General features: G+C 38.1%; 1 long non-coding RNA gene across 1 annotated transcript; it reads left to right on the forward strand.

The window, feature by feature from the left end:
• The first annotated feature begins 1,974 nt into the window (after window positions 1–1,974).
• LOC120587471 (uncharacterized) lies at window positions 1,975–24,393 on the forward strand. Its single transcript, XR_005648971.1, has 4 exons — window positions 1,975–2,936; window positions 6,404–6,527; window positions 16,818–16,879; window positions 23,630–24,393. It is a non-coding gene; the product is annotated as an uncharacterized LOC120587471 (long non-coding RNA).
• The last annotated feature ends 382 nt before the right edge of the window (window positions 24,394–24,775 follow it).

A 24,775-nucleotide genomic window follows, 5' to 3' on the forward strand; every position in this document is an offset into this window, starting at 1 on the left:
GCGGACAAGCTTGCAGAATTAATAGCTATTATCAGTGCAACATATCCGCAGGTGGGCAAAGCTAGAAAGCTAGGCTTCACCTAAAGCAGTAGTTCTTTTATTTTAATTAAAATTTTTTATTAAAATATAGTTGACATACCATATTCTATTAGTTTCAGATGCACAACATAGTGATTTGACCAATATGATGTCTAGTCACTGTACACAAAGCTATTACAATATTATTGACTATATTCCCTGTGCTGTACACTATATCCTTATGGTTTATTTATTTTATAACTAGAAGTTTTTACCTCTTATTCTCCTTCACCCTTTTCATCCATCTGCCACTTCCCTCTCCTTTGTCAACCATCGGCTTGTTCTTTGTATCTATGAATCTGTTTCTGTTTTGTTTTGTTTGTTCATTTGTTTTGTTTTTTAGATTCCATGTATAAGTAAAATAATATGGTATTTGTCTTTCTCTGTCTGACTTATTTCACTTAGCATAATACCCTCTGGGTCCATCTGTACTGTCACAAATGGCAGAATTTCAGTCTTTTTTTTTTTTTATTGCCAAGTGGTTTTCTCATTATCACTACTACAGTTACACACACAAACACACACAACAACAAACATGCTATTTCTTTATTCATCTATTGATGGACATCTAGGTTGCTTCATATCTTGGCTATTGTAAATAATGCTGCAGTGAACATAGGGGTGCATATATATTTTTGAATTAGTGCTCTAGTTTTCTTTGGGTAAATACCCAGAAGTGGAATTACTGGGTCATATGGTACTTCTTTTTTTTAATTGTCTTGAGGAATCTCCATATTGTTTTCAATAGTGGCTGCACCGATTTACAATCCCACCAACAGTGCACAAAGGTTCTCTTTTCTCTACATCCTCACCAACACTTATTATTTCTTGACTTTTTGATAATAGCCATTCTGATAGGTGTGAGGTGATAACTCATTGTGGTTTTTATTTTCATTTCCCTGATAATTAGTGATGTTGGGCATCTTTTCATATGTCTGTTGCTATCTGTATGTCTTCTTTGGAGAAATGTCTATTCAGGTCCTTCACCCATTTTTAAATCATATCGTTTGTTTTTTTGGTGTTGAGTTGTATAAGTTCTTCATATATTTTGGATACTAACCCTGTATCGAATATATCATTTGCAAATATCTTTTCCCATGCAGTAAGTTGTCTTTTCCTTTTGTCGATGGTTTCCTTTGTATTAGGGCCTTTATATATATTCTCATGTGAGCCTTGAACGTGACAACGCAATGTTCATGTGAAGTTTTCCTGGAATCCAAAGCTCAGGGCAAAGTGTCAAGGATCACACAATAAACAATAAATGAACAAGGATCAGACATTTCTTTCAGGGCTTATCAAAAAGTGCCTTGAACTGGCTCTGCTTCCCCAAACTTCATTTCTGCCGCCTGCTTCCAGGCTCTATAAGCAGACAAGAGCCAAGAGGAAAGAATTCCAGGAAGTCATCTGCATCCTTGGGGTGCTGCATTGTGAAGAGATGCTTTTCCTGCTCCCTCTTCATTCACCAGTTGAATGTTTTCTTATACCACAGATGGGCTAATCTACCTCTGTCCAATAAGTAGAGGAGAACTGGAAGGCGAAGACAGAACAGAGAGAAGGGGTAGAGTGGAGTAGCTTCCATGCCCAACATTTAGCTTTTGGTGATGGAGATGTGATTTTACTGTGAGTCAAAGGGCCACTGAGAGCCCTTTTTATCGTGATGCCTCGGAGGCGGTCGGCTGCTTCAGGATGAAGCCGAACATCTCTTTTCCAACCACTGGCTGCCAGAAGCTCATTGAAGTCGACTATGAATGCAAACTTTGTACCTTTTATGAGAAGAGTATGGCCACAGAAGCTGCTGCTGACGCTCCGGGTGAAGAGTGGAAGGGTTATGTGGCTTAAATTGGTGGTGGGAGCGACAGTGTCCCCAGGAAGCAGGGTGTCTTGACCCACAGGCGTGTTCGCCTGCTACTGAGTAAGTAGGACTGGAGAAAGAAAGCTCAAAACTGTTCCGGGTTGCATTGTGGATGCCAATCTGAGTGTTCTCAACTCAGTCATTATAAAAAAGGGGAGAAAGACATTCCTGGTCTCACTGATACTACTGTACCTTGTCGCCTGGGGCCCAAAAGAGCTAGCTGAATCCACAAACTTTTCAGTCTCTCTAAGGAAGATGAGGTCCGCCAATATGTTGTGAGAAAAGCCCCTAAACAAAGAAGGTAAGAAACCTAGGACCAAAGCACCCAAGATCCAGCATCTTGTTGCTCCACATGTCCTGCAACACAAACGTCGGAGTATTGCTGTGAAGAAACAGCGTACTAAGAAAAATAAGAAACCACGGAATATGCTAAACTTTTGGCCAAGAGAATGAAGGAGGCCAAAGGAAAATACCAGGAACAGATTGCTAAGGAATGTAGGCTGTCCTCGCTGAGAGCTTCTACCTCTAAGTCTGAGTCCAGTCAAAAAGGAGATTTTCAAAGAGAAATGAATAAGATCAGACACACACACACACACACACACAAACACACACACACAAGCAAAGGGACACTGTGGCAGACAGCTAGGCTTGAGGTTGTCTCACCAGTGTTCCACTCAAGTATCCCACCCAAGAGAACTTGATGCCAGGAGAGTGGACCCTGGTAACAAGAAACACTGGGGTGAATCATCAAGGGTAGGAGCAGATGGTAGAAACGGTGATGTGGGAGGCTCCCTTTGGGGGCCTCTGGATATTCACATAAGCACCAGTGAGGGAGCCTGATTTGATGTCTGCCATAGAGACAGAGCCCATAGCCAGCCAGCACTGGCCAGAGGGGCTTTTGACACGCCAGTCATGTAAGAAACACTTGTCTGTCTCTCCCGTCTGTCTTCTCTGTGTCCACACGGAGGAAGAGAGGAGGCAGTAGAGGAGGGTTTCCCAGGAGCAGGTAAGTCCCTATGCATTCCAAGTCCCTCCACTGCGGGACGGCCAGAGTGGGGAGAGGAGACATGGTCATTGTATTGAAATGAGACTGAAGTTTTAAAGTGGACTAGACTAGATTAGGCTTTTTATCCCCTGAAGCGATGGGAACTCTAGAGATCAGCCCAAGATGTTGTCAGGGGACACAATAGGGAGATTGTGAACACTACAGAGTTATAGGCAGTGAGCGTAGAAAAATAAAATCATTTCGTGTTTGACCCTCCTGTGAACTAGGATTGTTTGATAAACCAGATGCGGTAACGACTATTTTCATTAACAACAAAGTGGCAACAGGCAAGACTGAATGATACTGCTTTGGAGAAATGCACTGGAGATGAGTCACTGTGTGATTATGTGGGTGGGGTTTCCCCTGAAGGAACTGGAATTGCTCTCTGCCTCTGTCCTCAGAGGAGGTCAGTGGTGGGGCAGGAAATTGGAACTCTGGGCCTTGGAGTTAGACTTACCCCAGGAATGGTGCCCCTGAGGCCCTGAGGCACCCCCTAGGGGCACGTGGGCTGCCAGGAATGGCAAGCTTCCTCCTGGAGGGGCTTATGCTTGGGCCTGGACTCATTCTGTGTTCTCTTTCCCATTCATTGTCCCTGAAGCTTCATTAAGATTTGATCGATGTCTTGTGTATTTTGCCTTCTGATGTCTGAGGGGAATTATGGGGACAAGTCCTCACCACACTTGGAGTAAAGCAGTACAGAGCGAGGTTGTGATTGCCATCCTGAGGCCACGGTGCTGGTGGCAACAGCCAGCCTTGGGCACTAGTGAGAAGAGATTTGCCCAAGAGTGATCATCTCACAACAGCCAATTACATCAGAAGTAGTGGCCAAAATAGGGACACTTGAGGGCCTGGTTGCTGATACACGTGACAGAGGACCAGGGAGAGTCTCAAGATTCTCAAGCATAGCAGGGGACACTGGGGATGGGGCAGGGGGCGCTAATTTATGTCAGTAAAACTAGTGTGAGTCGAGCCATATAGTTTGAGTTATCCAACAACAGAGTGAGGTTCTTGTTACTATAAGTGTTTAAAGGATAAATATTTTCCATTTAGGGAGTCTTTGAAAGGTGTTCTTGTGACATTTATTTATTCGACATGTATTTATTTTGCATTTACTGCATATAAAACATTGTGCTAAGTGCTTACCATACAACCAACCCATGATAATAACCAGTTTTATAGATGAAGAAACTGAGGCTTAGAAGATAAATTAGTTGCTTAAGGTCTTAACAGCTAATAAGCAGTAGAGATAGGGTGTGACGATGGGTTGTCTAACTCCAACCACAACCTTGTTCTCACTCCAAAGGTGAGTACAGTAGGTAGAGAGCACTAGTCTAGTGGGGGAGGTTGAAACAATTATAGAATGATTCATTGAAGCGGATATACACAAATCGTTACGGGACACATGACTGAGCATAACAGAAGGAAAGTGGAATGGGGGGGACAGGCAGGAGACACTCCTTAGAGGACACAGTCTCCAAGACTGTGTCTTGGAGTTACAAGAAGGAGGGAACACCATGGGGGTGGCTGAGAAAAGGCTGACATTCTAGACAGAGGGGCCAGCGAAGTGATTCTTACAGAGAAGTCCAATAAATATTTGTTGAGTACTTGAATGACAGCATGGGCAAAGTCACCTCATCAAGGCACACAGCTTTGCGGGGACAGGAGTGGAAAGACTACAAGCATGTCAGCATGGAACGCAAAGGGCAGGCAAAGAGTGCCAGTGAGGCCGCAGATACCATGGAAGGCCATGAGCCGAATGGTAAAAAATAAAAATAAAAAATTAAAGGAGCTCTGGAGACAGTGGAAATGTGTGGGGTTGTTTTATGAGATTAGATTTTGGAATCTAAGATTCTGATGTTGAGTACTTCCAGATGATGAGAAGATGCATGGGCTCACCCTAGGAGTGCTAGCTGAAATGAACAGGTGGTGGAGGTCATTCGAGTTCAAAGAATGTCCCAACACTTGAGGCTCAGTAAATTTCTTACAACGCTAAACATCTATAATTCTATTAATTACCTGGCTTTTCTTGAAATGAATGAGTTTGTAAAATGCTTTAGCATCATTATACAAAAGCTGGTTGCCTAATTAAAAGTTGCTATTTCACTCAGCGTTCACAAACATGCTGCCAGGGTACTATGATCAAAGCTTGCGATTTTTGTAATAGTACCCGATTCAGCATTTCAGTTTTGTGATGTGTGGACAGAGTGTTTATTTGTGACTCTAACACCCCATAACCTAGTGCAATGAAAACATATAGGTCCAGTCGTTGCTTTACAAGCAACTGATCAAGCTCATATATGTGTTCCCGTAAGAAATATATGGTACACCTAGCTTTAAGGATATAGGCAAACAGCTTGGCTAGAAGGCTCTGCAAAGCCCTATCATAAAGACATCTTTGATGTTTGTAGAAATCTTGAGAAGCTTCCACCAGTCTCACACACCCTCTCCTTAGATATCTGCCTGGAGTGTGAGGCACAGGTAACAACTACCAATATAAAAAGACACATCTGGACATGGTTAGGTAAACTGAACACATCTGAGCACGTTAGTACATTTTTACCTTTGAACAAATGACCTTGTGGAGGGCATGACTTCTTGCCACATGAGTCCTTATTGCACCTTGCTATTCTTTTGTTCAAAAAAGCAGCGAAGATTCCAACAGTGTCTAAGAAACTTGCTTAAAAGGATTCACTGCCAAATGTAATCATTACAGCTTGAACTTTTGCCTTCTCCCCACAAAGAATATAGCATATAAATACAAATAGATAATTCGAGTCAAAATGAGATTAATTTTGATCATAAGCAAAAGCAATGCGACAGAAATTGGAGATTCTTTGACGACTAAATTGAAGATTGTCTTTGTCGGCTGCTACCTGCTTCTGTATAGCTCCAAGACTTCTGGAGAAAAGAGTGTTCTGGGATCTACAGAATCCCTATAATTTTCTATATCTTCTGGGTGAAACTCAAAAAAATGATCCTCGAGGGACACAATCCCTACCCAGTTTTTAGTCTTGGAGCCAGAACCCTTTATTGTGTTGTATGTCTCGCAGCCACACTCCTTCCTTGCTCCTCATGAGGAAAGGTCACATCGATCTCAACTCTATCATTTGAGAAAAACATTCCTAGCTTTTTAGAAAAAAAAAGTGACCTCAAGTTTCAGCTTGTGGTGAGTTTTTATGGTTGACTTACAAAGGGCTAAAGACTGAGAGGGAACATGAGAAGCTGAGAATGGAAATGCTGACGGCTTTCTGCCTTTACTGGTGCTGACAAGCATCTACTTCACTTAAATCTCACAGACGCAAACACAAATCTTGCACCTCTGAGTTTCTTGTGGGGTTATCAGTGAGGGAGACAACAGATGTGCTGACTTCACTGGAAATTCCCTGGTAAAAAGACCCTTACTAATATTTTGCAAATTGTGTTTCTAGGCTCTGACGACGTTCATTGACTATCAAAGTGATGCATTCCTGACCAATGTAACCTGTCAGACCAAAAAGAAACAAATCTTTTGTCTTAACCACATGACTCCTTGGGAGGAAGAAGCTTTTGCCAGTGTTTAAGAGGAAGGGTCGGATCCTGACCAGGGCACAGCAAAGGCCTCTATACGTGACCCGGTGTTCCCTAGTGTCTTCTGCCTTTAGACGAAACTTCTTGGAAACTTGAGGTGAAAAGCTTCCATTATTTTGCTCTTCTCAGAAAATGATTCACAATATTTCCAAAACCAAGAGAATCTCTCTTAAACAGTAGAATATTTAAATTCTCAAAGCAGGAATTGATATTTGCAGACCTCCACAATCTCCTTGTTCATTAAGTTTGTGTCTGTTAGTCTCTCATTTGCTAGTGATTCTGGCACTTTTGTCTCAAATAAAACAAAATAGAATTTTTTAATGTTAATTTTTTTTAACATTAAAACAAAATTTCCAGTCTCCATGAAGCACATTCAGGGCTCTAGATCTGTCTTCTAGGAGAAAGATTTGACAATGATGCAGAGGAGACATGTGTGAGGTAATGGAAAGATGCTGGAGATCAGACTCATGAGATCTCAGGCCTGTATCTGTTTCTGGCTGTGGAACTCTGGGCTCATCCTATAACCCTGAAGCCTCACTTACCTCAATTATAAGAACCGTATGTGGCATGCTGAAGTTACATGAGATCAGAAGTCCTAAGATCTGTTAAGAGATCTGAAAGATGTCAAACAAAATAATGTCTGAAAAATCATTGAGTGTAATTCTTTGGAAAGTGGGCACTTTCTCATTTAATAGATAGGATGTTTTTACTGTCTGCTACTGGGGCAGATTCCTTGGTCCTGGACCAAGCAGTCCAATGCAGAATTCCTCTAAATGGCTGCAGGGTTGGTAATAGGATTTAGGTAGGGTCAGTGGCTTATCAGTAAACTTCCCCATATGGTCTTATGGAGAAAAGTCAGGGCTGTTCTGAGGGCCCTTATGTGCCAAGATGCTTTAGAAATATTCTGTTCTGTAAATCCTACATACCCTTATAGCTTGTCTTATATGCCTATATACCATTATTTCTTGAGTTTAGACCCCCTGGAACTGAATTTCTGCTATTAGAGTTCTAATATATTCAAGGTGGTTCAATCCCATTAGCAAAGAAGCAATGGTGCCATTTATACAACCAACAGTGCTCGATTCATCATGCCCTCTGAGGTGTATGCTGGGATGTGCTGATCACAGGACTGAAATACTCATCGATCCAGCTTTCTTGGAGGTTGCCTGTGGAGGGCTTAATTGCTTCCTTCCCTAGGAATTACTCTCAGCTGAATGCCTGGTCAGTGTGAGGGGAGGACATCTTTGAAGGGCATCCAGCTCTGGAGCTCTCTGTGATATTGGCTGAGGTCTTTGTTGCAACTGTTTCATGGTTCGACTTTTCCCTTCATCCAGTCTTTCTTCCTTTCCTTCTACATAGGTGATGTTCCACCTATGCAGAAAACAGCAGAGCAGCCTAAGACTGCTATCCTTCCAAACACTTGCTTATAAGTTTGGCCTTTGGCTGGTATCTGGGAACTTAAGTTTCAGTCAGGTTTATACCATTTCCAAAACTGGTAAGAGCAACTCACAGTGCCTAAACTGCTTGTAAAAACAATGTGATTTATGCTTAACACTTGCTTTCCTTCTGGTAGTCTGGAATTCTGGTATGTGGTAGACCAAGGATACCTGTGTAGCCAGCTTCCAATAAAAACCCTGGACACTGAGTCTCTCATGAGCTTCCCTGGTTGACAGCATTTCATATGTGTTGCCACACAAGTCCTGTGTGACTCTACTGGGAGAGGACTCTTGGAGCTTGAACCCGATTTCCTCCAGACCTTGTCCCATGCACCATTTTCTCTTTGCTGATCTTTAAAATATTCTCTTGCTGTAATGCATTATATTTGTGAGTACAACTATATGCTGAATCCTGTCATTCCTCCTAGTAAATCACAGAACTTCCTAACACACTTCCTGCATGCAAATCTTGATCATCTTGGAAAACCTGACCTAAGTCACCCCCCACCTCTGTGCTAACCCAAGACCCACTCTTCCCTGCAGCTCTCTTTCAGTTCATTGTACCACCATTCTTCCAGTCCCCTAATTTTATAATCTCAGAAGCAAAACTCTCCCATCCGACTGGCTAATAGTCCTTCCAAATATATCTCTATGTCTCTTAAATGTGTCCTCTACATTCTCACCACCATCATTGCTGTAATTCAGGCCATTATATTTTCCATCTGGACAATGACATCAGTTCCCTAACTGTTCTCTTCCCAGTCACAGTGATATACAGTGCTGCCAAGTTAATCTTTCTAATGTAAATCTTGGAATGAGTGAGTTTCTAGTATGCCTTTAAAACCAACCAAGCCAAAATGACTTTAGTTTTTTTCCACTGATTTCAGATTGATGTTAAACTTCTTAGCAAGACATTCAAGGCATCCATGAACTGGCCTTGACCATGATGCCAGTCTTATTCTTTTCCACTCATTGTACTACACCTTTTAGCCATATGGAATCTCACACTGCTCACTGAACAAATCTTATTTCTCCCCCTTTTACCTCTTTTTATGCTATTGGTTCCTTCTCAAAAGGTTCTTTACTCATCTTTTCATATCAAGATCCTATCACCATTTCAATGACAAACTTCTTTTGAGAAGTCTCTTTAATAAAACCTTTCCAATCTGCCTTCTCAAGGCAGAATTAAAGTCTTGTCCTCTGCTCTTCTACAGTAAAAATAGATTATTGTGACACCTACCCTGATGTGTGTTTCTGAAAATAATAACAAGACTTCTCTTCCTTTCTCTTTTGAGCTAGATCAATAGATTTGTCTAGACAAAAGCAAGAGGAAATTCTTGAGCAAGAATTTTTATTCCTTATGGGATAGAGAACTATCCATAGTTTATAAACTGTGTGCGCTGGACCAGTGGCCTCCAAATTTTCTAGATTATGTGCCCCAAAGAAAATTTGAACACATATATTCAACTTTATATGTGCTTATTTTACATGATATACAAGTACATTATACTGACATTTTCTGAACATCATAGAACATATACATAAATAATGTTCAAAAGATAACATAAAAAATAGACGTAGAACATTCTGATGTTTTCATGCCATGCCCCAATGAACCCCCTTACACTGAGGAGTGTGTACTCCTCTCTAGAGAACCCTGCTTCCCACTCCCAGGACTGTGTGTTTCCCCCATGTGACTTCCCTTCCTTGACTCAAAGCTGTGCTCTGAGCAAGGTTAGGAAATATTAACTTCTTTCTGTGTGGCCAGAGAGTGAAAAGGTCGTCTTTCAAAAAGGTGAACTTTATGAACAATGCAAGGCCCCAGTAGTTCAGAGATTGTCCAAAGAGACTCAGTCTTATTTTTAGTAAAGAAGGCAGCATATTCAGACAGGCCCCAAAGACTTCTGTTATTGTCGTCATTGCTGTTGGGTTTGTTCAAAGCACAGCTTCTGACAACCTACATGATTAGGAAGATTTTTCAGAATCTGTGCTGGGCTGGAGGCAGATTGAGGCAAAATATTTTTCCCCTAGTAATGACAGACCCAGCTTGGTGATACAGAATTTAAGTGGTGGTGACCTTAAATATGTGAAGCTCTGAGCTCACCTCTGCTGTCACAACAGACTCTTGAGCAATCTGAGCAGAAAACAACGTGAGTGTAAGAAATATGTAAAGGGGTAAGGGGCGCATAAAAATAAATATAGAAAGGTTTTCAGGAAATATGGTCGAATGCATGTTAGCATTAAGCATAAATCTGAAAATATGACAAAGAATAAGGCTCAGAAAAAAAAGCATATTTCAAAAGAACATTTATATAATTTTGGATTAAATAAGATTTTTGAACTTGAATTTTTAGGGAAAGAGTACCCAGAAAGACAAAAAATTGTTATTGTACAATAAGTTTGGGGGCTATTGTTCTGAAATGCTTTCCCCACATAACTTTAATGGAATTACATTAACATCATTTGGGACCTTTGTGCTTACAAATGGACTCTCTTTCTACTTTTGCAAACAAGGCTTACTGGAAATCACTACATCGAAAGTCACTAAAATATATAGATACCACAATGACTCCAAAAGGCAAGCACAAAATCAAGAATTGCCATTTCACAATCATCCCACGCACCCCACACAGCTGGGCTGCAGTTTACTCTCTGGCTCTGAGTATAATGTTTCATATCCAATCACCAGCCCACTCCTAGGAATGGCCAGTTCGGGGTTTAAAGCAAAATGCACCTTTCCCTAGGGAAATTTCAAGGTAAAAATAAATAGGGCAGAAAAGATACATAATGAATTTATTCTTCTCATCTGTGCTGGTATATTCTATATCTACCAGGTTCTTGAAGCATAAGCCTTTGCCTTGTATACCACTCCATTCTCACATGGCTCCAGAGGAGGTAAGACAGAGGAAGTGGAGAAAAGCTTGTCATATTCTAACAATCACTCCAGTGCATTATGAAGCAGATGCAGACCATAAGGGTGCAGTTGGAGGCTGCCAGGTTGTGCTATTTTTACACAGCAAAGCTTGGGTGCACATAAGCAAATGTACATCAAGTTGTGCAAGTAATTAATACTAGTGTTTGCTTTTTCTGCAAGTATTTGAGGAATTTAAGAATGAAATATAATTCACATGATATTTTGTCCAATAGTTGACATTTCTGAAAATGCTACAGATATCTTGGAATTCAACTAGTCAGTTAATACAGAAAAAGTCTTAAAATGAAGTGATTTTCATGTCTCTCTCTATATAGAGTTATAGTGTGCATTTTAAGATCTTTTGTTCTATCGATCTTAGATCAAAAAAGAATGAAGAAAGCACCTCACTCATTCAATAGCTGGTGAGTAAAGAGAAGAGATATACCAAGATATAGAAGTTTTTCTCTAATTCTATGGAAATAGTAATATTTGATATTTATAATTCAGACTATCAGGATAAATGGATTCAACATGAGGTTTAGATGTAGTAATTTTCTAATGAGATACAAAGTCACTAATAATACAAAGCAAGGAAACACAAAAGAGGAGTATAGATTGTAACTAAAAGGTGAGATTGCAACTAAGAGAGATCAGCATTATGAGAATAATTTTTCTGTCACTAAGATAAATTTTGAAGCAAGTGTCCTCATCCAGCCAATTAGGACTTGCCAGTGGCTTTTAAGGGCCCACTCAGTAGATCTGTAAGACATTTGCTGCTACTGTGCTTTTTTCTTCATCTACTGTCCATCCTCAGTGCCCCCTCTCTAGGCCTTAGGAAAGAGAGGATGACCTGGAGTGACGCCTCTTCAAATACTTCCTGTGGTTGGGTTGACTGAACTCAATCTTCATGTTTACTTTACCAGGGTCTGCCAGGGCCTTTGAGAAAAGTAATTCCTCCTCACATAAAACTCAACATACTACTCTATATTCAGTTAAGAAAACAGAAATCATGGTCAATATTTCAAACACAAGGGATTTAATACAAGGAACTATTTACAAAGTGTTGGAAAGGCTGAAGGAGCAAAAGGAAGAAGAAGTGATACACAAATATCTGAAAGCTCCTGATGCTTCTAAGCCAGTACCCATGAGGCTGTTCCTGCCACTGGGCAGCCATGAATGCTGCCACTTTAGGGACTGGAATGGTCAATATTCCCTTCTACCCTCAACACCACCATGGCTAGGGCTATAACTAACAAATTTTGCTGTCGCCTGGGCTGCTGGAGTCTGCAGCCACAGCACCCCCCTCTTCTGCTACAGTAGCTGCTATTCAAGTTAGAAGTGAAAAACTTCTTTCTCTTCCTCCAACCTTCTGATCTTTTCCAATGCCTGCCATTGGCAGATACTAATAGGAAGCCACTAGCAAGGAGTCTAAGGAATGCGATTTGCAGACTTCTAGGCCCACGGAATATAGAGCAGATTATAAAAGGTTAAGTAAAAGCTAAGAAACAACAGATAAATAACCAACACAGTCAGGCAACTTGCTCTAAAACAACGCTTCCTAAACTTTTTGTTTATTTCATAGCATGTATAGAGATAGGGATAAATTGGAGGAGATTTGGAGACCTCTACATAGGATATGGTAAAATCATCTATTATGTTTTATTTATATTATAATTATAATGAATAAGTACAATAAAAGTATAAGAGAATATATTAGAATTGAATTTGTCTGAAATTTCCAAATAAAATATTTTGAAGTTTAATGATAAACTTGAGCTTGCTTCCACAAACATGACATTTTATGTTGTCATTTATCCTTGAAATGGCTACATGTAATTCCTATCAATGCTTTTCAATAAAGAGCTCTTCAAATTCTTGATAGTCACTATTAATGAGAAGCTGTTCATAAACGGATGATATAAAAAAGTAAAAACTTTTTAAAATAGCAATTCAAAATTCACTGCTGTTGAAAACATAAAGACTAGCAGCTCTTCCTTTTTTCTTCACTGACAAACATAATGTTGACATTTCTTGTGATTATGAATGGTTTTTGAATTCTATCAAAAATTTTCAAATCCATTTTTTGTTCCTACCGTACATATTGTCAGTGTAGTCACCCTGCAGCTAGCTTGGATGTCCCTAAAAGGACACATCAGCTGCAAAGAGATGGGAGCATTGAATTAATGTCAAAATAGAGGTGGATTGGGAGCTACACTGATCAGAAGCCCCCAGCCAAGTTCCCCAATCCTACTATCTCAGCTCCTGGAAGACCAGGGCACACGCTTCCACAGCAGGAACAGAGCCTCCTTATTCACGCTGCGTCTATGTTGGCGTGCTCTAAGTGGCCTGTTGAAGGAGGTACTAGGTGATAAAGGACCTCCTTGACTGCAAACTTTGGCAGAATGGGGTAAAGAACATTATTCTGTTAACCATCTGTAGGAGTAATAGGGCAACTGTCACACCCCACTCCACTAAAGAATTAGTATCTACAACACAATAACAATTTGCAGCACACAAATTGGGCAGCTCTACACTCAGGACCAGGAAGAACCACACAATTTTGCCTGCTGTGAGTTTCAAAAGTTTATTTGTCTAGTTCTACTTGGAGCTCCTTTCACTGATTTTTAAAAGCCTACACTTATCCCCAATATACAGAGACATACATGGACAAAATTTCTGAACAGATGTCTATATCTTTATAGTAGAACTTTGCATTGCAGCTTTAAAATAAAAATGCCGGAAAACTATTGTTTGGTTAGTGTGGTTGTCAGCTTTAAGATGACTCCCAATGATCCCTCCTCTTGATATTTACACTCATGAGCGTGGGTTGGACCTAGTGATTTACTTCTAATGAACAGAATATGGCAAACAGTGATGGGATGTCACTGCCAAGATAAGTAAACAACAGGACACATCCTGCATCTTGCTTACTATCTCTTGGTCTCTGACTTGCTCACTCTAATTGAAGCTAGTTTCCATATTATGAACTGCCCTAGGTGAGGCCCTCATGTCAAGAAACTGAGAGAGATCTCTAGCCAACAACAAACAGATTAGAACTGAGGCCCTTAGTCAAAGAGCCTGCACGAACCAAATCCTGCCAACAATCATTTGAGTGAGTTCGAGAGCAGATTTTACCCAGTGAACCTTGAAATAAATGCAGTCCTGTCTGACCTTGATTGCAGCTTTGTAAGAAACCTGAGCCAGATTCCTGACCATAGAAATTGTGAGATAATGTTTGTTGCTTTAAGTTGCTAAATTTGGGGCTAATTTGTTCCTCGGTGATAACTAATACAACCAATTTTCTTCAATGGGCAGAATCAAGTTCATAAAGTATTTGATAGATTTTCATAGTATACCAGGAGCTTATTAATCACACAAATAATGAGATATTTAAAGAATACCAATTTTGAATGTTAGGAAGGAAACCAGTAGTAACTCTCACAACGTTCTATTTCATTCATAGATGTAAGACTGTGTTTGATAATTCATAAATATAAATGCCTTGCTATAGACTTAGTGACAAATAACCAAACAACTGCAGTCTTAAAAAAATGGCCAGAAACTTCATATTGATTTGCTGCAAAAAAAGATAGCTAAGTTTGATCTTAGAATATTCTCTTATTTAAAGGGAGCTAACAATTTTAAAATACAGTTTAAGGCATTATCTTACCCAAAACAAAACTAATAGTTATCCTACCTCCTAAAGATAATAGCTGCCAAGATTTTGGTGTACATTTCCAGTTTTTATATGTCATTAAATGTATTTTGCCAAATTTCTACAACTACATAATATTTCATTGTATGGATGGACAATGATTTATTTAGCTGCTTCTATTAATTATTACATTCTATTTATTTTTGTATATTATAAAAGTGAAAAAGAAGAAGCATACTTCTTTTTTTTTTTTATTGCTCAAGAGTCAAAAGCAAATATAGAGGTAACTATGTTGTAGTTAGCTGTGAGAATGAATAAATTGGTTCGCAATAGAGACTGCTTTTTTTTTTTTAATTCACTATCCCTTGCTCTAATCATTCTTGCTCCCAGAACCTTGATTTTATTGGAGGTAGAAAAGTTCTTGGCTAAAACAAAACAAAACAAAACAAACCAACATCAAAAGCTTTGATTTCCCATATAAGGAGAGTGATGTGATCCAGTTCTAGGCAATGAGAAGTCAGCAGAGGGGTTGGGAGGGACATCCAGGAAAGTACTTTTTTGGGGGAAGAAGGGCAAAATAAGTTGGTAGGTGCATTTTTTCTCTTTGTGTTTTCCCTTGTTCCTCTCTGAAAAGTATGCGGACCTGCTGGCTAGAGATCTGGCAACCATCTCAAGAGAATGAAGATAAAGATCTCATTGTAAGAATGATATGAAAGCCATGTCTTATATCGTGATCACTCTAATTCCTAAGCATATGGAGTAGAATAGAAAGCAGAATCAGTCTCATTGTGTAAACTGTTCTTTCACTCTTTCTTATATGGCTAAATTTTGCGTAAGTTAAATGTGCATATTATATACCCTCTCTGTATTTATATCTGTCTTAATCTGATACCACTTCAGAAAGTCAACAGTTACTGTTATATACCTACATGACCAAAGACTTCTTTAAAAGGGTTAAAAATTCAAGAAGGCCAAGGGTAATTTGCATGGCAGACCTATGAGTTAAGTGTATCTTTTGCATTTTGTGGAGTATGTGTGCTTATGTGGGCTAGGTGGTGAAAGATAAGAGGAGGGGAGAGGGATTGCCTCACTACCAGCGGCCCTATCCATCCTTGAACTCCTTAACTATCAGCTTAGATCCATGAGTTTGCCAGGTTAGTGCAACTAGGTGAGCCAGATAACCCAGGTACATTTTGACTCCAAGGTTAAATTTAGGAGGTATAGAAAGTTATTTAAGCATAAGGTGACTGTTAGGTGGGACAAGAATAGCTCCTAAAGCATGAGACTATAAAGAAAGATAACCCAGTCTTGGGCCAACGTTGGAATAGAGCCACACAATGTTAGAACTCAAAGGCATCTGTGAGAGAGAGCACTCATCCAGAGGTAAGCAATCTTTACTTGCCAGTTCAAGGAACAAAATAAATGTTTATAGATTTCAGCTTGCCCCCTTCCAAATTGGAAATCGTTTTTTTAGTTTTTTTTTAGGTGTCATGGGAAAATGTAGTCTTAGAATTTACATTACCCAATTCATGGAATTAAAAAACATCAATGAGAGAATGACACTGTTTTTAGCCACTAAAATGGTAATATATGGGCATACTAATGAAGCCCCTCACAGTAGGCAGCTTTATCATTTTTCATCTTGAAATTATATTTCAAGCTATATTCCAAAGGTAGGTAGTGGTTCCTGGATTGGGAATGATTATCATTGATCACTGTCATTTTATAAGTGGGAAAACTGAGGATAAGAAAGGAACAGAGATCTGTCCAAAGTCACAGTGCTGATGATATTTCTAGGTCTGGAACCCAAGTTTCTTGACTCCCAATTCAAGGCTTCCCTGAACCATTTTAGGAAATTCAGGAGGTGGGGGAAAGGTGGGTAGAGTGGTTTGGGACTTGAGAGACTATTATTTGGATATAAAATGTTTTGTACTGGACAACTGTTTTTACTTGTTACAGTTAATTCCCTTTTTAAAAAATTAAATTAAAATTAATTAAGTGAGTTTGGGTTTTATAGGTTTTGATCTTGATAGTGAGTTATTTTTTAATAACCATTAGTTCTAGATATTTGGGGGACTATATCATTCAATGTTGTAATATCAAAATAACATAATTCTGTATTGTTTTGTCCCTTGCAGTCTAAGCTGGCATTGTTTTAGCAGATAAAATCCTCTCAAAAATTTGTGGACCTGTTATGAATCTCACTGTAGTTCACTCCGCTAGACAAAAACCACACCTGCAACATCCTTTCTTTACCTGTGCCCCTGCAGAGACTGCTGAGAAACAAGTTGTTAAACTTCTTGGAGGCCCTAGTGTTTGATTAAGAGGACAGGTGAGACACACTCTTAATCTTTTTTAAGGGTCTATTGTGTGATTGAATAATACCCTGAGGAGCCACTTTTGATCTTTGAAAATCTTCACAAAAGGTTTTACAGTCACTCTTGGTCTTTAGACTTTTTCTCCTGGCAGTGCCTTAGATTTGAACTTCATAATCATTTCTTAATTTTATCAACTTTTGCTGTCTGAAGAGGCTAAGAATTTTCAAAATCATCAGTGTAACAGTCTTCTCAACATATTTCTTTCCTTTCCCATCTTGCTATAAGTAGGCTGTGACTTCAACATTTTGTATTGAAAGCTTCTAACCTAGATCATCAAGTTCATTAGGCATATTCTTTGCTCTCCATGTAACTGAAGACAAGAGTGTTATTAATCTTCTGCCACTACATGAAAAGAATCTCCTTCCTTCAGTGTTCTTTACTTCCTTTTGAGTCTTTACCAAGAGCATCCTCTAAGTTCAGATTTCTACTAACGGTCTATTTAAAGAAACTGAGGTTTTCTTGAACATGCTTCTCAAAATCCTTCTTGCTTCCACCCACTGCTTGGTTCCAAAGTCATTTCCACATTTTTAGGCATTTGTTATGGCAGCACTCCACTCTCAGTACAGGATTTAATCACAGAAGAACTACTAAGATGGATGGAGATTACACACACACACACACACACACACACACACACACACACAATTTGATCTTCCTGAATTATGGGAGCTGGTTATTGTGGGAGCAGTCTCTGTAAGGCTGTTGTCTTCACATCTGAACCTGGAGCTTAAAGTCCACTAGGAGGGAAGAGTATGGAATGGATGCTGAAGATCAAAAACAAGCAAAAACCCACAAACATGAAGTTTTAGCCCTGTAATGACAGACTGAAACTCATGCCAATTCTTACTGCCTCTACCCTTGGTGCTATGAGTACACCTGGCCCAGTAGTTAGATGCTGAAAGAGAACCCAAGGGAAGATGGAGATGTTGCTGCCTCACACCCAGCTACTGCCTCACATCAGTGAGGTGTGAATTCTCAGGCCAGTGACAAGGTGTGAGAACTACAAAAGCTGAAGCTCTGTAGATCTCCCACAGGAATCTCCAGTGCCCTGTTCTAAATGGAAACACATAGGGAAGAGAATTCTGTTTGAAGCAGTTCATGTTGGCTAAACTGACATATTCTCTGTCACCATAATCCACATCTGCAGTCCAACCAGTGGAAAGCAGGAAGGACACGAAGACCTCACTCCACTCTATTTAAGGACATTGCATCAAAGGAATACCTAACCCCATAGGCTAAAACTCAGGCAGTTGACTAAGCAACAAGGGAGGTGGGAAATGTAATATTTATTCCAGGAATTCTGTTCGTGGAGAAGGAAGAAAAATGAATATTGAAGACAACTGAGTTTCTGCCATAATATATTTGGCTGTGCCTGGAATGTCTTTACCTCCTTTTCTCCTTGAAAAACTCTAGTTCACCCTTATAGGCTTAGCTCAATTTTTATCCTCCCTGCAAAGCCTTCACTCTGTTTTCCCACTGGATTTTAGAAATCTTTCCACTTTGGCACTTTCTTATTCATTTAGCAAATTTTATGCCCTCCAAACGTCAGGCATTGTTCTGGAAACTGGAGATTTAGCAGTGACCAAAACAAAGTCCTGACCTTTGCAAAGCTTATTTCATCATTATTATTTAGTATACTTTGTACTCTAAGGCTGTTTCCAATTGAGATAAGAAGGGTAAGATTCATGGGTAACTATAAGCATTTTTTATTCCTAACTAAATATATAAATCTGTTATCCACAATTAAGATAAAATAATTGGGTAAAGCTTCAAAAATACTTCAGGTTCTTGCCTATTAATCACAAAGTAATATTTATGACTTGTAAATCATGTCTCTTTTAGGGAGTCATGGACTTGGAAATGACATAGGAGATTATCTAAGGAAACCATCTCAGTTTAGATGAGAAGTCTGAGTCTTGGATCACGTGTCAAGTGATTGTCAAGTTAGTGTCAGGCTAGAAACAGAATCCAAGATTATTGATTCTTAAAAAATACCCTTGATGCATTGCATTATTGCAAAAAAAAAAATCACACTAAAAGTATACTTCAGTTGTTTATAAATCAGTCTTTCCAAAAATTATAGCATCAAAATTCAAATTTAAAAAACCTATTATTGAATTCATCAATTAGCTTTAATAGTTTTTTTTTTGGTGGAATCTTTAGGGTTTTCTATATATATATAGTATCATGTCATCTGCAAATAATGACAATTTTACTTCTTCGTTTTCAATCTAAATGCCTTTTACTTCTTTTTCTTGTCTGATTGCTGTAGTTAGGACTTCCAGTACTATGTTGATTAAGAGTGGTGAGAGTAGACATACTTATCTTGTTCCTAATCTTAGAGAAAAAGGTTTCAGCTTTTTACCGTTGAGCATGATGTTAACTGTGGGTTTGTCATATACGGACTTTATTAAGTTGAGGTATATTTCTTCTATACTCACTTTGCTGAGTGTTTTTGTCATAAATATATGTCAGATTTTGTCATATGCTTTTTTTTTTGCATCTATTGAGGTGATCATATGACTTTTATCCTTTATTTTGTCTATGTGGTGTATTATGTTGATTTGCAGATATGAATGATCCTTGCATTCTGGAATAAATTCCATTGATCATGATGTATGATCTTTTTAATGTATTGCTGAATTTGGTTTGCCAATATTTTGTTGAGAATTTGTACATTTATGCTCATCATAAATATTGGCTTATAATTTTCTTTTATTGTAGTATCCTTGGTTTTGGTATCAGGATAATGCTGGCCTTGTATGAATTTGAAAGCTTTCTCTCCTCTTCAATTTTTTGGAATAGTTTAAGAAGAATAGGTATTAATTCTCTTTTGAAAGCCTGGTAGAATTCACCTGTGAAACTGTCTGGTGCTAGGCTTTTGTTTGTTGGGAGTTTTTGGATTACTGATTTAATTTTGTTTCTAGTAATTAGTCTTTTTAGATTTCCTGCTTCTTCCCAATTCCATCTTGGAAGATTACATCTTTCTAGGAATTTATCCATTTTTTCTAGGTTGTCCAATTTGTTGGAATTATCCATAGTATCCTCTTATAATCCTTTGTATGTCTGTGGTGTAGGTTGTCACTTCTCTTTCATTTCTGATTTTATTTATTTGGGCTCTCTCTTTTTTTGATGAGCTTGGCTAAAGGTTTCACTATTTTGTTCATATTTTCAAAGATCCAGCTCTTAGTTTCATTGATCTTTTCATTTCTTTTCTATTGTTTTTGAGTCTTTAATTCATTTATTCCTGCTCTGATCTTTATTTTTCTCTTTCTTCTACTCGCTGTAGGCTTTGTTATTCTTTTTCTAGTTCCTTTAGTTATAAGTTTAGATTGTTTATTTGAGATTTTTCATGTTTCTTGAGGTAGGTCTGTACTGCTATGAATTTCCCTCTCAGAATTGCTTTTTCTATGTCCCAAAGATTTTGGATCATTTGTTTCCATTTTCATTTGTCAAGATATTTTTCAATTTCCTCTTTGATTTCTTCATTAATCCATTTATCATGTAGTAGCATGTGGTTTAATAAATTCAATAATGAACAATGTTTAATAAATGAATTCAACAAAGTTGCAGAATACAAAATTAATATTCAGAAATCCATTGCATTTCTATGCACAAATAAACTATCAAGAAGGGAAATTAAGAAAACAATCCCATTTACAATTGCATCAAAAAGAATAAAACGCCCAGAAATAAATTTAAGGAGGCAGAAGACCTGACCTATACTCTGAAAACTATAAGATATTGATGAAAGAAGTTGAAGAAGACACAAATAAATGAAAGGATATACTGTGCCCATGAACTGGATAAATTAACATCATTAAAATGTCCATGTTACTCAAATCAACCTACAGATTCAAGGCAATCTCTATTAAAATACCAATGACATTTTTCACAGAACTAGAACAAATAATTGTAAAATTTATATGGAGCCACAAAAGAGCCTGAATAGCCAAAGAAATCCTGAGAAAGAAGAACAAAGCTAAATGTAGCTCCCTGATTTCAAACTATGCTATGAAGTTATAGTAACCAAAACAGTAGAGTTTTGGACTAAAAACAGACACATAGACCAATGGAACAGAATAGAGAGCCCAGAAATAAACCTATATTTATTTGATCAATTAATTTACAACAAAGGAGGCAAGAATACACAATGGGGAAAAGACAGATTCTTCAATAAATGGTTTTGGAAAAACTGGACAGATATATGCAAAAAAATTAAAAATAAAAATAGACCGCTTTCTTACACCATATACAAAAACAAACTCAAAATGGATTAAAGACTTAAATGTAAGACCTGAAACCATAAAACACTAGCTGTGAACTCTTTGAAATTTGTCTTAGCAATATCTTTTTGGATACTTCTCCTACAGCAAAGGCTAGAAAAGCAAAAATAAACAAATGAGACTACATCAAACTATAAATCTTTTGCATAGGAAAGGAAACCATCAACAAATTGAAAAGACAGCTTACTGCATGGGAGAAGATGTTTGCAAATGATATATCTGATAAGGGGTTAATATTCAAAATATTAATGAAACTCAAAACTATGAGTTATCACCTCACACCCATCAGAATGGCTATTATAAAAAAGTCAACAAATAACAAGTGTTGGCGAAGGTATAGAGAAAAAGAAACCTTTGTGCACTGTTGGTGGGATTGTAAATTGGTGCAGTCGCTATTGAAAACAGTATGGAGAATCCTCAAAAAATTAAAAATAGAACTACCATATGACTCAGCAATTCCACTTTTGGGTGTTTATCCAAAGAAAATGTAAACAATAATTCAAAAAGATATATGTACTCCCATGTTCACTGTAGCATTGTTTACAATAGCAAAGATATGGAAGCAACCTAGGTGTCCATTGATAGATGCATGAATAAAGAAGAAATGGTATATATAAACAATGGAATATTAATCAGCCATAAAAAAAAAATGAACCTTGTCATTTATAACAACATAGATGGACCTACAGAGTATTATGTTAATTAAAATAAGTTGGACAAAGAAAGATAAATACTGTATAATTTTACTTATATATGGAATCTAAAAAACAAAAGAAACAAATAAACAAAATGAAACAGAAACAAACTCATAGATACAGAGAACAAACTGATGGTTGCCAGAGGGGAGGGGAGGGTAGTTGAATAGAAAAGGGGAAGGGAATAAAGAAGCACAAATTTCCAGTTATAAAATAAAATTTCTTCTTAAAAAAAAAACCCTGTTAGAAGAATAGGAGTATGTTGGTGTGTTTGTGTGTGATAGTGTTAAGAACATTTTCTAGTTCCAATATGTGAAAAAAAGAGATATAATTTTAATATAAACATATTAGAGAGTGGTAATATAGAATTGTAAAATGTCAAGTTAAATTTAAAGGTGACAGACGATTCTTCTCTTCAAGTTCTATATAGCACTTTCCTAAAATTTCATAGATTCTATTAGAGATCTGCTTTATGTTAATTTGAGACCTGTCATAGTGCATGCACACAAAAACTGAAAATCAGAGTTTTAATTGAAAACAGATATAAAAAATAAAGCCATTGTGCACAGCTTTGAGCAGCCACTAAATTCTTACACACATCCTTGCTCTTTGAAGCTTTGCTCCCACACACCAACAGACACAGTCTAAAACACACACCCCACGTTCACACCATTCACCTGCCCCTCTCACACGGTTCTGACACATTTGTTCCACCTCTTTCATCACTATGGGAGACAGCGTGAAGGAGGAATGAAAGTCAGGAGCACAGATGCAGGGCGTTTAAATGTGTGTACTACACAAAGCCTGTGGAAAGAGCTTTCAATGAAATAAATAATATTAATTTATTTTAGAAATATTAGCTTTCAATAGAATCAATGAAAATTGAGCCAGCTCCTCCAGACCAAGTTAATGAGAATACAAGGGAAGATTGTGATTCAGAGCTTAATCCAAACCATTTTTGAAAACAATATACCTGAACAAATACAATAAATTGATGATTTCCTGAGAAAAGGGTTTAAAACAGTACTATTAAATTAGCTCTTGAAGTCCTAAAAAAAAAATTAACTTTTTTCTGATGGTAAAGGAAGAATCTAAATTTAATCCACTAGGGGTTTTGCGTTGGAGCCTGAAGTCTTTCTGGCTGTACACTATATTTATATTGAGGATATGATTGGTCAAATAACAGACTTTTAAATTACACAAATATGAAAATCATCAATGCTATTGCTAAACTGTGGCAAATTCAAAATTGCGAAGTTAAGATAGATGTTATGAAGTCTCTCTGAAAGCGGTGGCCATTGACTAGATATTACTGTTGCTGACAAAACATTTTGTATTTTACATAATACATTTTTTTTTTATCAAGAATCTTGGCAGTTCTGGTAAGCAATAAAATTATGAACAACAGAATAGAAAGATGCATATTTTTTTCCACTAGTGCATAGAAATAGCTCACCTTTGGCACAGGCTAAGACTCTAGGGAATAAGTGGGATTCTTTCAGTTACAAGTGGCAGAAAATCTGACCCAATCTGACTTAAAAGGAAATTTATTGTCTCATGTAACTGAAAAACCCAAGTGTAGGTCCCGGACTTCAAGCATAGCTGGATTCAGACTAAAACAATTCACTAGTGCTTGGTTGGTCTCCACTCTTTAACTTGGTTTTCTGTATGGTTTCAGTATCAGGTTCCCCACAGTAATGTTCCTGTCCTTCCATCCTTTCAGGTTCAAGACAAAAGGCAAGAGCAAGCTGGCTTCCCCAGGAACTGAGAGCTACTGACTTGAGTTTCATGCTTATCCCTGAACCAATCACGATGGCTAAGGAAATATGATGTCATAACTGTCTTAGGCCTAAGGAGTATGTTTCAGCTCTGAGTGATGACAGAGGTGTAATCTTGCTCCAGCATGGACTGAAGTGGTAGGAGAGTGAAGAAAGAGTAAAACTCAGTATGAAAATTGGGTACTGTTCCTGAAAGATGAAATGAATGGGATTCTGTAATACAAACCACACATGCCAGTTATAGGGGGAATCTCAATTGTGGCTATGGAGATATAGTTTTACTGGCTGTCAGGACCGATAACAAATAGTTTTAGATCAAAGGTGATGATAAAAATGCATAGTAAATCCACCGTTTATAAGGTAAATATGATCATCAGTTTCCTTGGCTATACAATGACAGTTATATCACTTATGACTCAATTTTTTTCAGTCAGGATTAAATAAACCATGCATCTGAAAACATAGGTGGTTAGTAAATGTCGATTATCTTCCCATTTTCCTTTGAGTCAAATTTTCCTTCCTTAGATTTGGGAACTCTTTAGAATAGAAAGTATTTCCGATTCAGTCTTTTTTAAATCTCCAGAACCTACGACAGAACCTAATACATAGTAGAAATTTAATGTGTGCTGAACAAACAGATGTTGGGTATTTTAGTTAGGTTATAGGATAAGCTGCTATAACAAAGAGACCTCAATATATAATAGCTAAAACAAGGTACATGTTCATTTCTCTCTCATGAAACAGTCTGGAGCCTCTGGGTGGTTTTCAGTAGAAAGGCAACTCTGCTCCTATAGATCACGCAGCTTCCTTCTGTCTTATTCTTCCACATTTCCCTGTTTTCCTCGTGGGCATGATTGAAGCTGGCTGACCACCACCGCCACTGTGTTCCAGCCCATGGGAAGTGAGAAGAAGATATGAAGGACAAATAACTTCCTTTTAAGAATGTGATACAGATGTTGTGTACATCTCCACTCACATCCCCTCAGGCAACACTTAGTCACGTGGCAACAACGACCTACATGGGATGTTGAGGAAGATAGCCTCTAGCAAGGTAGTCACATGCCAGCTCAAACTCAGGGGGGTCCATTATA

Source organism: Pteropus medius, unplaced genomic scaffold (assembly GCF_902729225.1).
Source record: "Pteropus medius unplaced genomic scaffold, Ma_sr-lr_union100, whole genome shotgun sequence".
NCBI classification, from domain to species: domain Eukaryota; kingdom Metazoa; phylum Chordata; class Mammalia; order Chiroptera; family Pteropodidae; genus Pteropus; species Pteropus medius.